General features: G+C 50.9%; 1 pseudogene across 1 annotated transcript in view; it reads right to left on the bottom strand.

Moving 5' to 3' along the window:
• LOC311188284 (class I histocompatibility antigen, Gogo-OKO alpha chain-like) overlaps positions 1-15410 on the bottom strand; it is an 87945-nt pseudogene that overhangs the window by 57387 nt on the left and 15148 nt on the right. The gene's annotated exons all lie outside the window — the stretch shown is intronic.

Below are 15410 nucleotides of genomic sequence, written 5' to 3'. Positions count from 1 at the left end.
CTACCCACTTGGTGGGTACTGCAGAGTGCCCACAGGCCGGATGCACAGCACCCATCACTCTCACCCTAACTCTTTCATCAATGAACAACACTATGAACACCATGTTTTCTTTCTTTTACCATCAAACCTTAGATCATTGCAAGAATACCTACAAAGAATATGGGGGGTGCCCTTGCCCGTCATGTGCAGTGCACCTTCCAGACAAAGGCCGAATGTTCTCTCCATCTGTCATAATACGGGTTTCAATACGAATCAAGTTAACTATACTATTTCAGGTCCTTGGGACCTACGCTGGGTACAGGGAGTCCAAGCCACCGGGTACACAGGCTGGCATTCCTACACAGTGGCAACATTTTCCCATCTCAAGGGACTATGTCCCGACACAAAATGCCACAGTCCAAGTCTCCCAGGACATCCTCCATTCAGAGCAAGTCCTACAAAATCAGCTAACATCATCAGAAAAGACTGAGACGCCCTCAACCTGGATTCGTAAAATACAAAACGCTATACTATTCCTACATAACTCTTTTGGATCTAATACCTTTCTTGTTTCCTCTGTGCTTCCCTTCAGAGGCCTCTACTGGCGGCAGCTCCAATTCATCTCAATACCACTATGATCAAGATTACAGACGCTGCTTGCCAGACTCTCCAACTCTCAGTCGCCCTATGGGACTCCAATCACAGCTACCCCTGCTATCCAACTGATGCCCTTGTCGGCTTTCATTCCTGCACTTCTAACATTTCGGTTAAAGGAATCTACCCCTCCTTAGAAAAAACCTCTGTGTCTTTAGCATCATCACAAAGACAGCTCCCCTCCCTGGCATAGGCCATGCTCCAAAACCGGCGGGCTCTGGACCTGTAAATGGCTAACAAGGGGGGCACCTGCCTGTTCCTCAGGGAAGAATGTTGTTATTGTATCAATGAATCAGAGATTGTAGAACAAAATGTGGAAGCCTTCATGAAACTACGCAAAGACATGGAAAGGGAAATTGGGGGCTCCAATTCCCCGCTGACATGGTTTCAAAATCCTATAGTGTCATGGCTCCTCCCACTCTTGGGGCCAATACTAATGATGACTTTACATTTTTTTTTCTTTTTGCTCCTTGCCTCCTGAAATTCACACAGGCTCACATTCAGGAAATGTCTCCTACCACCTTTAACCAACTCCTTCTCCACCAACGTTATCGCATCCCTGCAGAAGACCCTCATAACCAGGCCTGAGCCACCCCCTTGGCTCTCTGCCAGACCAGAGAGCAGTGATGAGGGAGCAGCACCTAGAGAACGGGTTCTCATAAACGGGCTGGCCCAGGACAAAGAGGAGCGGCGAATGTGCGTGGCGGGGCAAGGGTTGGAAGGTAGTTCCCTCACAATCCCTGGGAACCATCCTTATGTCACATCAAGAGCTGGGTGCTTGATTTGTTGCCCCAGCCCCCCAGGACTAACCCCCTTTCAGGTTTCTCTTGTGGCTGCAGATTACCAACTTGAAGGGGACCCAAGACCATGGGACCCGACCCTGGGAGAGGGTTCAGGCTCGCTTGCTCTGTACTGTACCCCACCTTTAAACACTGAGCGCCTACAAAGCCTACGCTTCCCTAGTATACTTGAAACGCTGGCAACTGCTCTGGGAGACACTGGGAAGAATTGTTTAGTTTGGTTTTCTGCGGGGTTTCTACTTCTCCTCGGAGACTTTCCAATTTTTGTCTGACTCCTCCATCTCACATTCTAATTCCTTATGACCCTGGGGCCAGAGTGCCCCCCAATCGGTGCTCTTTGGAGTGATCTGTTTATCCTCTGTGGAGCAGACCCCAGCAAACTGACCTTCCCAGTTGGGAATCTTCCCCCAGTCGTCTCAACATGGGTTGCTCTGCTCGCCACAGGATAAACAGGTGACTGAAGCATCAATTCTGCTTGAGTCTCCTGAGAAAAAAAGCCTTCTGTGTTAATGCACGTATGCAGACATATGTGAGATTGTAACAGATTGCTCTGAAATGGGCCTGGCTGTGCCCCTGGCTGTCCCCTCACTGCCTCCTGCCATGAGCATCCACTGGTGCAGGAGCTTGAGCAGCGCTGCCTGCTGGCAGCTACTGAGTCATGGCATCCCAGAAGTTCGAGTCTGAAGACTGAGTGAAAATTCCTAAACATTTTTTCTTTAAACCAAGTTATCAGTCCATTTCTTCTGTCATTGGGAGGATGGGACGGGGGGACTACTCACAGCACCTGGTGGAGATGTTGGTGGCATGACGTCAGATGGCAAATCTAACTTGTAAAGTGGGGTGTGAGTACAGGGGCTTGCCGTTCTCGTGAGCCTCAACTCTCTTTTTCCTCTCCGCAGTTGACAGACTACCAAAGGAAAAACACCTTGGGGTCTCCTGCAGGAGTTAAGGAAAAAAAGAAGAAACATGGCAGTAGGCCAGAGACAACCACTTCCAGTGGTTGTAAGTCATCTGAAGATGTAAGTCTTGCTCAGCCAGGCTGGGAGAGGGGTGCTCCAGGGGCAGCTGAGTGAGAGGTGAAGAGCATGAAAGAAGTGGGTAAGAACCCTGGGTCTGAGTGCGGCCTCTCCGTAGCTCTGCTGGGGATCTGATTTGGGGCAACACTGTTTAAGCTCTTTGTCCACCTGTGAGTCAGGGTGCTACAGCTCTACTTAAATCTAGGCAGCATCCGTGAGAGGATTGTGCATTCATCCCTTCATGCGGGGCCTGGTGCGCAGTGAGCCTTCAGTACAGGGCGTCGCTATGGACTTCTTGCTCTGGCAATTTCCCTCATCCCCAGCCTCAAGGGGAAGCCAGTCAGTGAGGACACCCTCTCCCTTTAGGGTGGCACAGATGAACCCTGGGTGCTCGGGATTAGGTGACCTCTGAGGTGGGAGTCCGTCTTTGCCACCTGCTTGCTGGGTGATCCCAGGGAAAGTCACGTCCCTCCCGGGCCTCAGTTTCCTCACCTGGAAGATGAAGTTGTTGGGCCAGATCAGTGTCCTCCAGACTGATTTGGTAGCTTTGATCATCTCTTGGTTCATGTTGCTTTCTGCCTCAGGTGAGGTGGTGAGTGGCCGTTTAGAAAGATGGCGCAGGCCGTGGTATGATCCCTCGACCATGTCTCCAGCATCCATCGTCCAGAGCTGCTCTCTCTTTACTTCTCTGACCTTTTTTTCTTCTCTAAGCCACTTTTCTCTTCCTCCCCGCATACTCTTGTTTTTCTCTTTTCACCTCCTGTAGATTCAGGACATTCTGCAGGTGCTGGTGTCCGACCTTAACCGCTCCAATGGGGTAGCGCTCCCCCCATTTGACAGGAGGAAGGTGAGGCTGTGCTGAGACCCCCTCTCTGGCTTGCCCTCTCCCAGCATGCATGCCCGAGGATTGTCTGCTTGGGGTACTTGGCCTCTGGCTGATTTTATGTTGCCATCATTAACCCTCGGTATGTCCACGTCTGCTATTTCACCTGCTTGGTTGATCGTTCTTTTCCTTCCTGCACATCTTTATCATCTTGGAGAAGATACAATACACCGTGAAGGGTGAGAGGTCATTTGGGAAGAGCTTCCAGAGCAGGGGTGTGAGATTTGGGCCTTCCAAGCCTCCAGGGTGAATGCTCAGGGGCCCGTCCTACTGGGAGAGCCTCAATAAACCCCCGCCCCAAACACAGGGCTTGCCCTCTGGGCATGTCCTGCAAAGACCAACAGTCCACACTGCAGTTGATTTTCCAAAGTGATGAATTCATTTTAGCTTAGGAGTAGGAAATGCAAGATTAGGAGAAAAGGGGCTTTTGTTACAGGTGCAAGGACTAAGGTGAGTTTTGTAGCAGAACTGCAAGTGCGTGAGGTTCACCAGAGATAAGTGACTGGGACATCCTCCCCCACTGTCTTTTAAAAATCAACTGGACACTTACCCATCTCCCATGGGCCCTTGGCAGCAGACACTTTGCTAGGCGGCAAGGTGGGATGTGGCAACTGAGGGAGCAGTTGGCTCTGAAGGGTCTGGAGGCTGGAGGGGGTGGCCTTTGAGACTGATGTGTAGAGGTGGGCAGTGTTCATCCCCGTGGAGAACGGGTGACGTGGGAGTCCCGGGCAGAGGGTGGGTGCAGGAGATGATCGGATTTGGAGCCCAGAGAGCGCTTGGCAAGAAGGTAAGGAGGCTGGGGTGCCCTGGGCTGGGGGATGACCTCGTCCTGATGTGGAAGGGGACACCGAGCTCTGGTTCTCCAGCTGTATTGGGTGGCGTCTCATTGTTACTTCTGTCTGTCCTGGCCCATCAGAGTATGGACCGGCTCCCTCCAAACAGAGCAACACACCAAGAGCGAGCTGGCCATGAAACTCGGCCAGCTATGGGAGAAGCTGGCAGAGCTGAAGGAGCTGGTAAGGCCTGCGCTAGCTGGGAAGGGCTCGGAGGCCTCTGGGAGGGAGGTCCTTAGGCCAGGACAGAGGTAGCTCCAACTCAGGGCTGGGGGGCACTGATGACCCTGCAGTCCTGCAAGGTCTGTGACCACCTGTGCCCTAGGTTCTGACATGGAGTGGTGGGTTCCTCAGGACTGCAGGTCACCTCCCTGCTGAAGGCATGAGCCAGTAGGGGAGAGACGGAGGAGACGTGGAGACATCCTGGTTCCAGACTTGGCCCGGGTCATGCTTCACTGAACAGGGCTGAGCCTCAGCATCCTTCACTTCAGAGAGCACTAGAAAGCAGTTCTGCTGCGGTGAAGGAAGGGGCCTAGGCAGGTGGCAAAGTCCCACAGTGCCTGCCTCAGGAAGAGGGGCCCGCGCCTGTCCCCCGCATCTATGGGCATAGATCTGTGAGATGACTTGGCGGCAGGAGCCAGCAGCAGCGGTGGTCTCCACTCTGTTGCTCCACCACAAGTCTGTTGTAGCAGTTGCTCCTCAGAATTGCCCTTTTCTGCATGCTTCCTGGGTTATGGGCAGGACCAATCAGGTGCAAGTTCTGAGCTGATTGGTGCTAAGTGGTCCAGTCAGCCAAGGATGAAGATTGTCCAGGGCCTCCCTGGTGGCCTAGATGTTAAGTCTCGGCACCCATCATCACTACTGCCTGAGTTTGATCCCTGGCTGGGATCTGACCCACAGGGCACAGCAGACCTCTCCTGCCTTGCCAGCTGCTCCCCTCAGCAGTGTGTTTCAGTCAGTCTGCCTGTTCTGCTCACTCTACACCTTTGGCCAATACCCCAGTTCTTCTGCACAAAAAAGGAAAAATAGTCCAACCAGACTTGATGTTGGGACACCCTGAAGAGTGATATAAGCCAGGGTTAGAGGGAGCTGAGGGGCTCTGTTCCAACCTCCAAAGAAAGAAGGGGAAGACTCTGTTCCTGGCCTCTGAATAAAGGAGAACCAGAAGCTGAAAGAAGAAAAGCAGCACCCAGGAGCCAACCTCTGCAGGAGGAAGAGAGGATGAAGACCTCTGTCAGAGACTGGGCCTCCAGTCCGCAGTCTGACATCACCGGAAAGGAGCAAAGGCTCCGGGCCTCATGTCTGAAAGAGCTGTTTGTTGTTGGTGTTGTCCAGCAACTCATAAAGAGCTTTTAACACTTGGTGTCTCTGACACCGGCTGGGATCCCAACTGAAAAGGGTAGTCACGGGGCATGAGGATGGGATGCCAGGATAGGCCGCAGTGGCACCCACCTGCCCGGGCTCTAAGATAAGAGAGCCGCCAAAAAGCCCCAAAGCCAAAACCAAGGGCTGGAGCATTACAGTACCCATACGATAGGGGCCTACAGGCTGGAGCCGATGGAAGGATAGTGCCTGGTAGGGGACTCATCACTGTGGTTCTCAACCGTGTGCACAATTGCAAGAGACTTCAGTCTGGGAACAACCACCTTGGGGGCCTCCCCTGGTGGTGCAGCAGTTGAGTGCTGGGCTGTGAAGCTGCTGCCTCTGCTGCCTGCAGCCTCTGCAGCGCCGGTTCCCCGGCTCTATCCCTGGCCGCTGGTGAGGGTCCCACATGGCGGGACAGACCTCTCCTGCCACCCACTGTTCCCCTCAGCAATGTACTTGGGTCCTTCTGCCTGTTCTGCTTCCTGCCCTGGCTCTGGTAAATTCTCTCACCTTCCCGCGCTTCTGACTTTACCTAACGCTTATATGAATAAAAAAAAGAAAAAAGTTCTATTGGCAGAACTTCTAACCTCCTGCAACCCCCTGTGCAGAGTAAGCAGGTGCTCTCAGAGACTCCAGCTCCCTTTAGGGTGGCAGGTGCCAGCATACCAGCAGAGGACCTTACACTACTTCAAAGGAAACTGGCACCCCCTGATCACTACAGCACAATTTACAGTAGCCGAGCTGTGGAAGGGGTTGTACATAGATAATAGAATACGACTCATCAAGAAACATAAACTCATGCCATCTGGGGCAACATGGACGGAGCTAATGGAAATAAGCCCAAAGGAGAAAGACAAAAACGTCACTTAGATATGGATATAGAGAAATTAAACAAAGGGCTAGATTAAACTATCCCTTGAGTCTCCCAGGTGGTGCCTGACTACTGGCTGGGGCTGCAGACCAGCCTAGACTTCTTGGCCTGGCAGCACTGGATGGTGGACTGACCCTCTCTAGTTTGACATCAAACTCATTTGATGACAAAGTCTGACTCCTGCTGACTGAGTGCCCCATTGTCTTGTTTCACCTACACCACCACTGGGTCCCCAGCCTCTGCTGTTTACTGGGTCTGAGATGGATCTTGTACTTGATGCTGCATGTAATTTTTTATTTCTTTGTTTTTAGATGCATTTTTAATTTATTTATGCATACGAGAACTGGGGTACAGGCCAGAGGTGCAGAGGGTGAGAGGATTCACCAGACACAGAGTAGGGAGCAGAATAGGCCAATCCACTGAAATCACCTGCTGAGGGGAGTGGTGGGTGAGACAGGAGAGGTCTGCTGCCCCATGTGGGTTGCTCCCTGGTCAGGAATCAAACTCAGGTCTAAGAAGTGATAGCACTCAGACTTAAACCTTATGCCCCCACGGAGGCCCTGGTTTTTGTTTTTTTTTTTAACATCTTTTGATATTATTTAAAATAATAGAAGCACTCCTACTGCTCTACTTTCATAATAAACACGCTCCAGCCCTTGGCTCAGGTCAGGTTTACACGTGTCTTTGTCACCTTTGCTCAGTGTCCATCTCTCATGACAGTGCAAGCTCCATGTCTCCAGAGTCCTCTCTCTGCTGCCATTGTGTCTGCAGGGGAGGCAGCTTGGGGAGGCAGGAGCCAGCCAGGGAGAGGGATGCTGGGAAGTGAAGAGGAGGCAAAGGCAGAGAACACTAGGGAGATGCTCCCTGGTTCACTGAGAAAAGCATTTCTCAAAGTGTGGTTGTGGAATCCTTGAAGTCACCCAGAGCCTGTCACAGGAGCCACGAGGTCAAAACTATTTTCTAAACGTCACTTAGACACCATTGGCTTTTTCACTACTTCGCCATCTGCTGAGGTAAAACTTACTAAAAATGGAGCTTAAATTACTAACTGCAGTTATTCTTCACAACTACTTACCTCAGAAACACAATTCAAAGGCAGTGTCATTTCAAAGTGTCTTGGTTGAAGCATTAAAAATTATCTTCATTATTCTGTCATCCTCAAATCCACATTTTACAGCACCTGATGCGATGACACGCAAGTGCACACACAACACTCCTGTTGCGTCCCCAACTACCATGTGCCAAGAAAAATATTTGCATGAGATGAATTAGACAGTTTTTCTTTTTTTGTAGGTAATTCCATCTGCACATGAAGGAATGAATGACAAAATCTGTGGCTATTTGATTCGGTTAATTAGACAGACATTGTCCTTAAAATGAGTGTGTGCTCCTTTGAGAAAATCAACTGACAATTGCTAACTGAGAGTAACTTCTCCTTGACCAAATATAAGTGCTCAGAAAAAACCAGAATCATGGAAAATTGTGTCCTATCACTAACTTGACAATTTCCAGTACTACTTTTACTTTTTGGATTTGTGGTGAAAAATAAAATGAATTTTTTTAAAATAATTTGATTCCAGTGTAATGAACATTGAAGAGCTTTATAATTTGTGGAACAATATATTACTTTACAAAAATCACACATTAAAACTAACTGCAGCTAGTTTTATGCAAGAGAGAACTAAGGAAATGTAACAGAATAAGAAATATTTAATGATATTGTTTCAGGTTTCACTTTGCAAATAACCTGGGAGAAAATACCAGCTGTATAGATTTAATTTAGTATCAAAGTGAAATATTCACAATAATGTGAAAACACTACTCCAACATATTTGTGTGAGGCTGTAGACATTTTTTCATAGACTTCAACCAGAACCACAGCTAAATGCAGAAGGAAACTTGAAAATCCTACTGTCTTCTAATGAGACAGACAAGAAAAAACAATGAGACAGACAAGAAAGACAACTGCAAACATAAACCACGTGAAAGATCCACTCTTCCCATTGCCCTGATTAAAAGAAGTTATTTAACAGGCATTGGTTATTGATTATCTATTAAGACATTGGATTATTACTATAATTCTAAATGAAACAACTACATGATCAAACTCGCTTTATTCCCAGTGTGGTAAGTATGGGGAGCGATACCTCCTAAACAAGATTATGCTTGGCGTCCTCCCTAATTTGTCAGACTGGACACGGATCCGGAAGGAAAATACTGAGAATCACAGACCCAGTGCTTGGGTCACGGAGACAGGGTGGGGAAGCTTTGGGTGAGGAGAGGAGGGGCCAGAGCAAAGCCCCAGGGCCCCAGTCTGGTTCTCATAATTCCAGGCCCCAGGGCTGTGTCTAGGGTAGGAAGGTTACTGTTGGGGATACCCCACTGCCCCCTTAGCCTCCCTTCTGTCTCCACCACCTGTGCTGGGCCCTGGACACTTGTGACTCCTCCCCAGTTCTCAGTCCCCAGTGCCTGGAGGTTCCCAGAGAACCAGTCAGCATCACTGCCTGCCCAGGTAAGTCTCCACCCACCAGCCTAGGGTCAGAAGCTCCCCAGACCCCAGCAGTGCTGGTCTTGGGGCCCCCAACCCTCCTCCTGCTGCTTCTCTCCAGGGCTCTGGCCCAGACAGACACCTGGGCTGGTGAGTGCAGGGTGGAGGGAAAAGGCTTCTGCAGAGGAAGCTGCTGCCTTAGGGCCCTCTGTCACCCCCGTGGCCCCCTCAGTCCTGGTCCCTTTCTGTCCCCCCACCCTGCCTCCTCCTTTTGTCCCCTGAGTCTTGCCCCCTCTGGACCCGCTGCCCATGTTCAGTCTCTGGAGCTCCCTCCCTCCTGGCCACTTTCTCCCCTGCCCCATCTCCCCGGGACTCAGGACCTGCCCTGGGAGGAGGGTCCGCCCGGCTCTCACCCCTCCCCGCTCCCAGGCTCCCCCTCTCTGAGGGTGTTAGAAATGGTGATGTCCAGCCCGGCCTCGGGGAGCCCCGGTGCATCGCGGGGGCTACGTGGACAACACGCAGTTCGGGGGTTCGACAGCGACTCCCCGGGCCAGAGCGCGGAGCCGCGGGCCCCTGGGCGGGCGGGCGGGCGGGGCGGGAGGGTCGGGCGAGGAGACGCGGCTCCGCAGACACTCGGCGCGGAGGCTCCAAGCGCTCCTGGAGGCCCCGCGCGGCCGCCGCAGCCAGAGCCGGGCCGGGGAGCCGCGCGGGCCGGGGCGGGTCACCGCTCCCGCCCCACCCCCCGCCCCGAGTCTCGGGGCCCCGTGACCCCCGAGGCCGTGGCCCCTGCCAGGCCCCTTGACCAGGGAAGAGTCCGCGGGACTTTCCCCCTTTAGGTTTTATTTAAGTTTGGGATTATTCAGGGCGGGAGATCGGGTGCGGGCGGAGACCACGGGGTGACTGCAGGGCGGGCTCAGGGTCTCCCAGGGTCCAGAGGACTCTGGGCTGCGCCGCGGGGCCCGACGGCGCCTCCCCCGCGGGCACGACCAGCTCCTCACGACGGCGCCGGGGACGCGCCCTGGGCGGGGACCTGCGCGCCTGGACCCGGCGGGCCCGCGGCTCAGCTCCCCGGCGCGAGGGGGAGGGGGAAGGTCGGGCAGAGCAGGACGGGAGCAGCCTGGGGGCGGGTGCGTGGAGGGGCCCCCAGACTCCTGGGGATGGGGAAGGAGGCGCCGCAGCTCAGAGGTGAGAGGGCTGCGGGGCCTTTGATCTCCCTGAGGCGCGCACCCCGCAGGGCAATGGAATCATGGAGAGAAAGCGCCCCCTTCTGGCCAGAGAAGGAGCTGTCGGCCACGTTTTCCAGCTCTGGGATGGAGACTGGCCTGGAGGCTCCTGCTTTTTCTGAAGGACAGTTAAGGAATCCAGTTCCTCCTGAGAAAGAGGGGAGACCACCCCTGAAATCACACTTCACTGGATCCTTCTGACCAGCAGCCATCGTAGGAGCAATGAGTTTCTCTCTCGAGATCTTGTTTTTGGTCAGAGAGCATTTTTGGAGATCTTACTCCTGCCTCTCTGTGTCATCTCCCTCCACCCAGGTCAGCAACAAAATGCTCAGAGACCTGCATCCCTCCCTGGGCTCTCACCTACTACCCCAGACTCCCAGACCAGGCTGGTTTCTGGGGTTTGTGCCCCTCCCTCCATCTACACTGTTCTCTCCACTGGAGGATGGTCACATGAGGCTGCTTCAGTGTCCATGGAGGAAACAAAAAGCATTAAAATTCCATTTCTTCCTACTCAGGCCCCCCAATCGCCATATGTGACCCATCACCCCATCTCTGAGCATGAGGTCACCCTGAGGTGCTGGGCCTTGGGCTTCTACCCTGATGACATCACCCTGACCTGGCAGCGAGTTGGGGAGGACCTGACCCAGGACACAGAGCTGGTGAACACCAGGCGGGGGGCAGTGGGGACTGGAAACTTCCAGAAGTGGGCAGCTGTGGAGGTGCCTTCTGGAGAGGAGCAGAGATACACATGCCATGTGCAGCATGAGGGGTTGATAGCACCCCTATTCCTGAGATGGGATAAGGAGGGAAATGTGGGCACAGAGGCTGACTCGGGGCCATCAGAAGCCCTTCTGGAGACCTTCAGAGAGTCAGACCAAGGCCTCAGGTTCAGGGTCTGACCTTCCCTTCCCTTCCAGTGCCACCTCCTCAGTTCTCCATCCTTGCCGTGGTCCTCATTTCCAGCTCGGTTTTCTTTAGAGGTGCTCATTGGACACAAGGTGGCTTCATGTGTGAGGGGGTAGAAGAAGTGCTCAGGTAGGGAAGGGAGTGGGGGATCTTGTCCACTGGGGGCTTTCATGTCCCAGGGAGAACTTGCCCTGCCTGGTTAATGGGAAGTACCATCCACACACACGGGTGTTGCCCAGAGGGCATTTGGTCCAGTCCCCCTTCATCTCCTTTCCTCATTTTTCCCAGTCCTGACCTGGGTCTTTAGTCCCAGTTCTGGAAACTTCCCTGTTCTGCAGGATTAGAAGATTCCTTTAGGACTTCTGACCTGACTACTCCCTGGTCTCACCTGATGCTTCTTCCCACAGGAGGACAAGGAGGAAGCTACACTCAGGCTGCAAGTAAGTGTGGTCAAGGCTTGGATCCCTGAGCCCTGGGAATGGCGTAGATGGAGCCCATGGGGGAGTCACTCTCATCAGTTTCTCCTGTGGTCTCATCTCTCACCAAGTTTTGTTGTGTTCTCCCCTGGGCAGCCACAGTCCCTGTGCTCTGAAGTGTATCTCCGCCCCTATAGGTGAGACCCTGGAGAATTGCAGTGGGGGTGGGGATTGAGGCAGAGAGGCTGGGACTATGCAATGGGGATGCTTTCAGGAGGACATCTTGGGAATGCAGTGGACCATTGATAATGTTAACACTCGGGTAATGAGTGAGCTGTCAGGGGTGAAGATGCCACCACATCCTAGCAGGGGCCAGGACAGGCGGAGGGGTCCCGCCCAGCTCCTTACACCTCAAGCCAACCATAAACCTCCTCCTCTTCTGCAGGTCCAATGCTTTTTCAGTCCCACTCAGAAGCTCCTTCTCCATGGAACTGTATTTATTGGGGTGTTGTTCTGACACTCTTTACACTGTGTGAAATTTGAATTACTTTATTCTGGGGCTTGATGTTAATTGACTTCCCATCATTTTATATTGTGTACCCTGTCATTCTTGTTACACACACACACACACGCACACACACACACACACACACACGCGCACATTCCCCTCTCCTTGGGAACCAGACCCTCACTCAGCACTGGGGTACTCTGACCCTCTGTCTCTGGTCCCCTCAGAGCCTCCCTCTCTGCAGTGTCTCTACTCAGCAGTGCCTGGGCAGCCCCAGGAGTCCCTGCACCTCCTGCCTCTGCCCTTGTGGGCAACCAGCCCCTCACCCTGCATGGCAGTGAGGAGGCGAAGGCCAAGTCCTGAGGTCAGTGACCAATAGAGGAGACAATTTACCTTTTTCTTTTCTTTTCCCCCTCATTGTATTATTCAGTTGAGGTTAGCATTGGTTTACACACTGTATGTGTTCAGAGGCAAGGGTCACATCTCTTCAGATGTTTGTTACCACATCACACCCACCCTAAGGGCACCCATAGTCTTCACTACAGTCCATCGGGCCCTCTTCCTACTTTGTTTCCTACTCTTACCTCCAGCCATAGCTTCAATTCTACAGTCATATATATAGAATATGTTTTGGTTTAGTTTCATCTGTCCCAACTTTGTTTCTTTATATTCCAAATATGAATGAAATCATCTGTATATAACTTTTTCCTTCAAATTTATTTCACTTAGCATAATCCCATCTATATCTATCATGTTGATGCAAATTCAATATTTCATCTTTTTCACAGCTGAGTAGTATTCCATAGTGTGTATAGCTTGTGTTCTTTATCCCCTCATCTGCCGTTGGGCACTTAGATTGTCTCCATAGCTTGGTTATAGTAGACAGTGCCGCAGTGACTGTAGGAGGTGCATATTCCTTGGAATTAGTGTTTTAATTTCTTTGGATAAATACCATGGAATGGGATCCTTGACCATATGACAGGTCTATTTTGAGGAACCTTCATTTTTTTTTTCCCCATAGGGGCAGGACCAATGTGCTATCCATAGAAAACAGAGGTACCAAGTTACCGCCCCGCCTAAGGAAAGGTGGGGCTGAGCAGGGATGAGAAGCTAAGGAAGAGGAGGAAGACATGGAGCAAGATGGGGAAAGGAGACTGAGGAGGTGCATGGAGCAGAGAGACATGTGAAGAAGAAACCACGCCTTGCTTCTCACTTGGACTTGTGCCATGGAGTTGGGGACATGGAAAGAGACATGTGAAAGGGATTAAAAACATGGGTGAGAGACTCATGGGGAGGCTGACAATGACCGCTGTTATCTTGTCATGGATTTAGATTTTGTTCTTTTCCTTCCAGACTTGCCTGGCCCCTCCTGACCCTTTCCCATGGGTCTCTACCAGTAGGTGCCTTAGCCTTGTGGCAGGCGTTCGGGCCCCAGTGGGCCTGCTTTGGGCCCAGCCTGTTTGGCTGGGCATTGACCCATGAGGGGACGGGTAACTTTGGGTGCTTCACTTGGGAACTATACTAACTATATTCTTTCTCTTCTTCTCTCTCTATTGCACACTGATTCTCTATTTTATAGTAATTGTATTAAAGTTCTTTTCTATTGAAGGTCTTACACTTTAGTGTATGTTTTGTCTTTATGCAGCTGATGGCAGATCCCATGTAGAGTGTGCAGTTTTGAAGGTCCAGGGAACCCCTCATTCTGCCCACTGACAGGACAAGACATCATTCCCACCCACCATGTGCCAGAGTTCCTTTTTCTCCACACCTTTCAATGGGTCATTCTCACAGATGTGAGGTGGGAACTCACTGTGGTTTTATTTATTTTTTAAAGATTTATTTATTTATTTATACAAGCACTGGGTACAGTAAGAAGCGCAGGAGGGTGAGAGAATTCACCAAAGCCAGAGCAGGGAACAGAATAGGCAGGCTGACGAAGAAATACACTGCTGAGGGGAGCAGCAGGAGGGGCAGGTGAGGTCTGTTGCACCATGTGGGACCCTCGCCTGTGGCCGGGGATCAAACTGGCTTGCAGAGGCTGCTGGCAGCTTCGCAGCCCAGTGCTCAACCGCTGCGCCACCAGGGGAGACCTTCATTGTGGTTTGAATTGGCATTTTTCTGACAGCACATGATGATAAACTTGTATCCATATATCTAATGGCCACATGTGTATCTTTTTTAGAAAAGTACCTATTTAGCTCCTCTCCTCTGTTTTGAGGTATTTTCTTGTTTTGGAGTTCTTTGTAGATCTTGGATATTAAATCCTTATTGGATTGATGATGTACAAATAGTTTCTCTAATTTGATATTGTCTTTTCATTTTAATGATAGTTTCCTTCACTATGTAGCTTTTTAGTCTGATGTGATTCCACTGGTTCCTTTTTGCTTTTGAATCCTTGGAGCACAGAAGACACTATGGGCAGTGAAAATCCTCTGTATGATATTCTCATGATGGACACAGGTCATTACACGTGTCCAACACCCCAAGAATGGACAATACCAGAGTAAACCCAAAGGGAAACCATGACTTTGCAACTATGACGAGCAGGTCCATTACTTGTAACCCACATTTCAGTCTGGTCTTAACACATGATTTGGTCATGATGTGTGAAGAGTTTTATAAGTTGAGGAATGAAGTGTAATTTACTTTAGAAAACATATTTCATGCTCATACAAGGACATTTAAATAACACTCAAGGATACGCATAAGTCATTCCCCTCCACCCCCAACACCCCAATCAGCCAGTATCTGCTCAAAACCTAGCAATTTATCTTTTCTCTTCCAAATATATGTATCTCCATGCTCCTGTCTGGGCAACAGTGTTCGTTTTCCCATCAGTAAAGGAGTTCAGGTCACAGAGTTGGGGGGAAACATTTGCAAATCACGAATCTGACAAAGGACTGTATCTACAAATAATGCCGAAAACTCAATGATCAGAAAGAAATAACCCAATTTTAATAAGGACAAAAATAGTGTAATAAATGAATGGCACCTCATCTGTAAAAATGTACAAAACTTCTATACAAACGGCAACTGTATTCATAGAAAAGTGAAAATATGAACAAATGCTCACTATCACAGTTAAGAACAGTGACACCATCACACCTAGGAGAGACTGAAAATGCAAACTCTGCACAATACCAGGTGCTGTCCAGGGTGTGAACAACAGAAGCCTCATTACATTCATTTTTTTTAATTTTTTTATTTATATAAGAGCTGGGGTACAGGCCCAAGTCGCGGGAGAGTGAAAGGGTTCACCAGAGACCTGATTCACCAGATCTGATGAATCAGGATTCACCAGAGTGGGGAGCAGAACAGACAGACGAACTGAAAGCACTGCTGAGGGAAGCAGCGGACGAGAGAGGAGATGTCTGCCCTGGCAAGTGGGAGTCTTCCTGGCTGGCCAGGAATCGAACCTGCACTGTGAGGCTGCGGACAGCTTCACAGCACTACGTTCAACCCACTGTG

The sequence above is a fragment of the Talpa europaea genome (assembly GCF_964194135.1).
Source record: "Talpa europaea genome assembly, chromosome: 2".
In the NCBI taxonomy this organism is placed as follows: Eukaryota; Metazoa; Chordata; class Mammalia; order Eulipotyphla; family Talpidae; genus Talpa; species Talpa europaea.
This window is presented reverse-complemented; position numbering and strand designations above follow the sequence as displayed.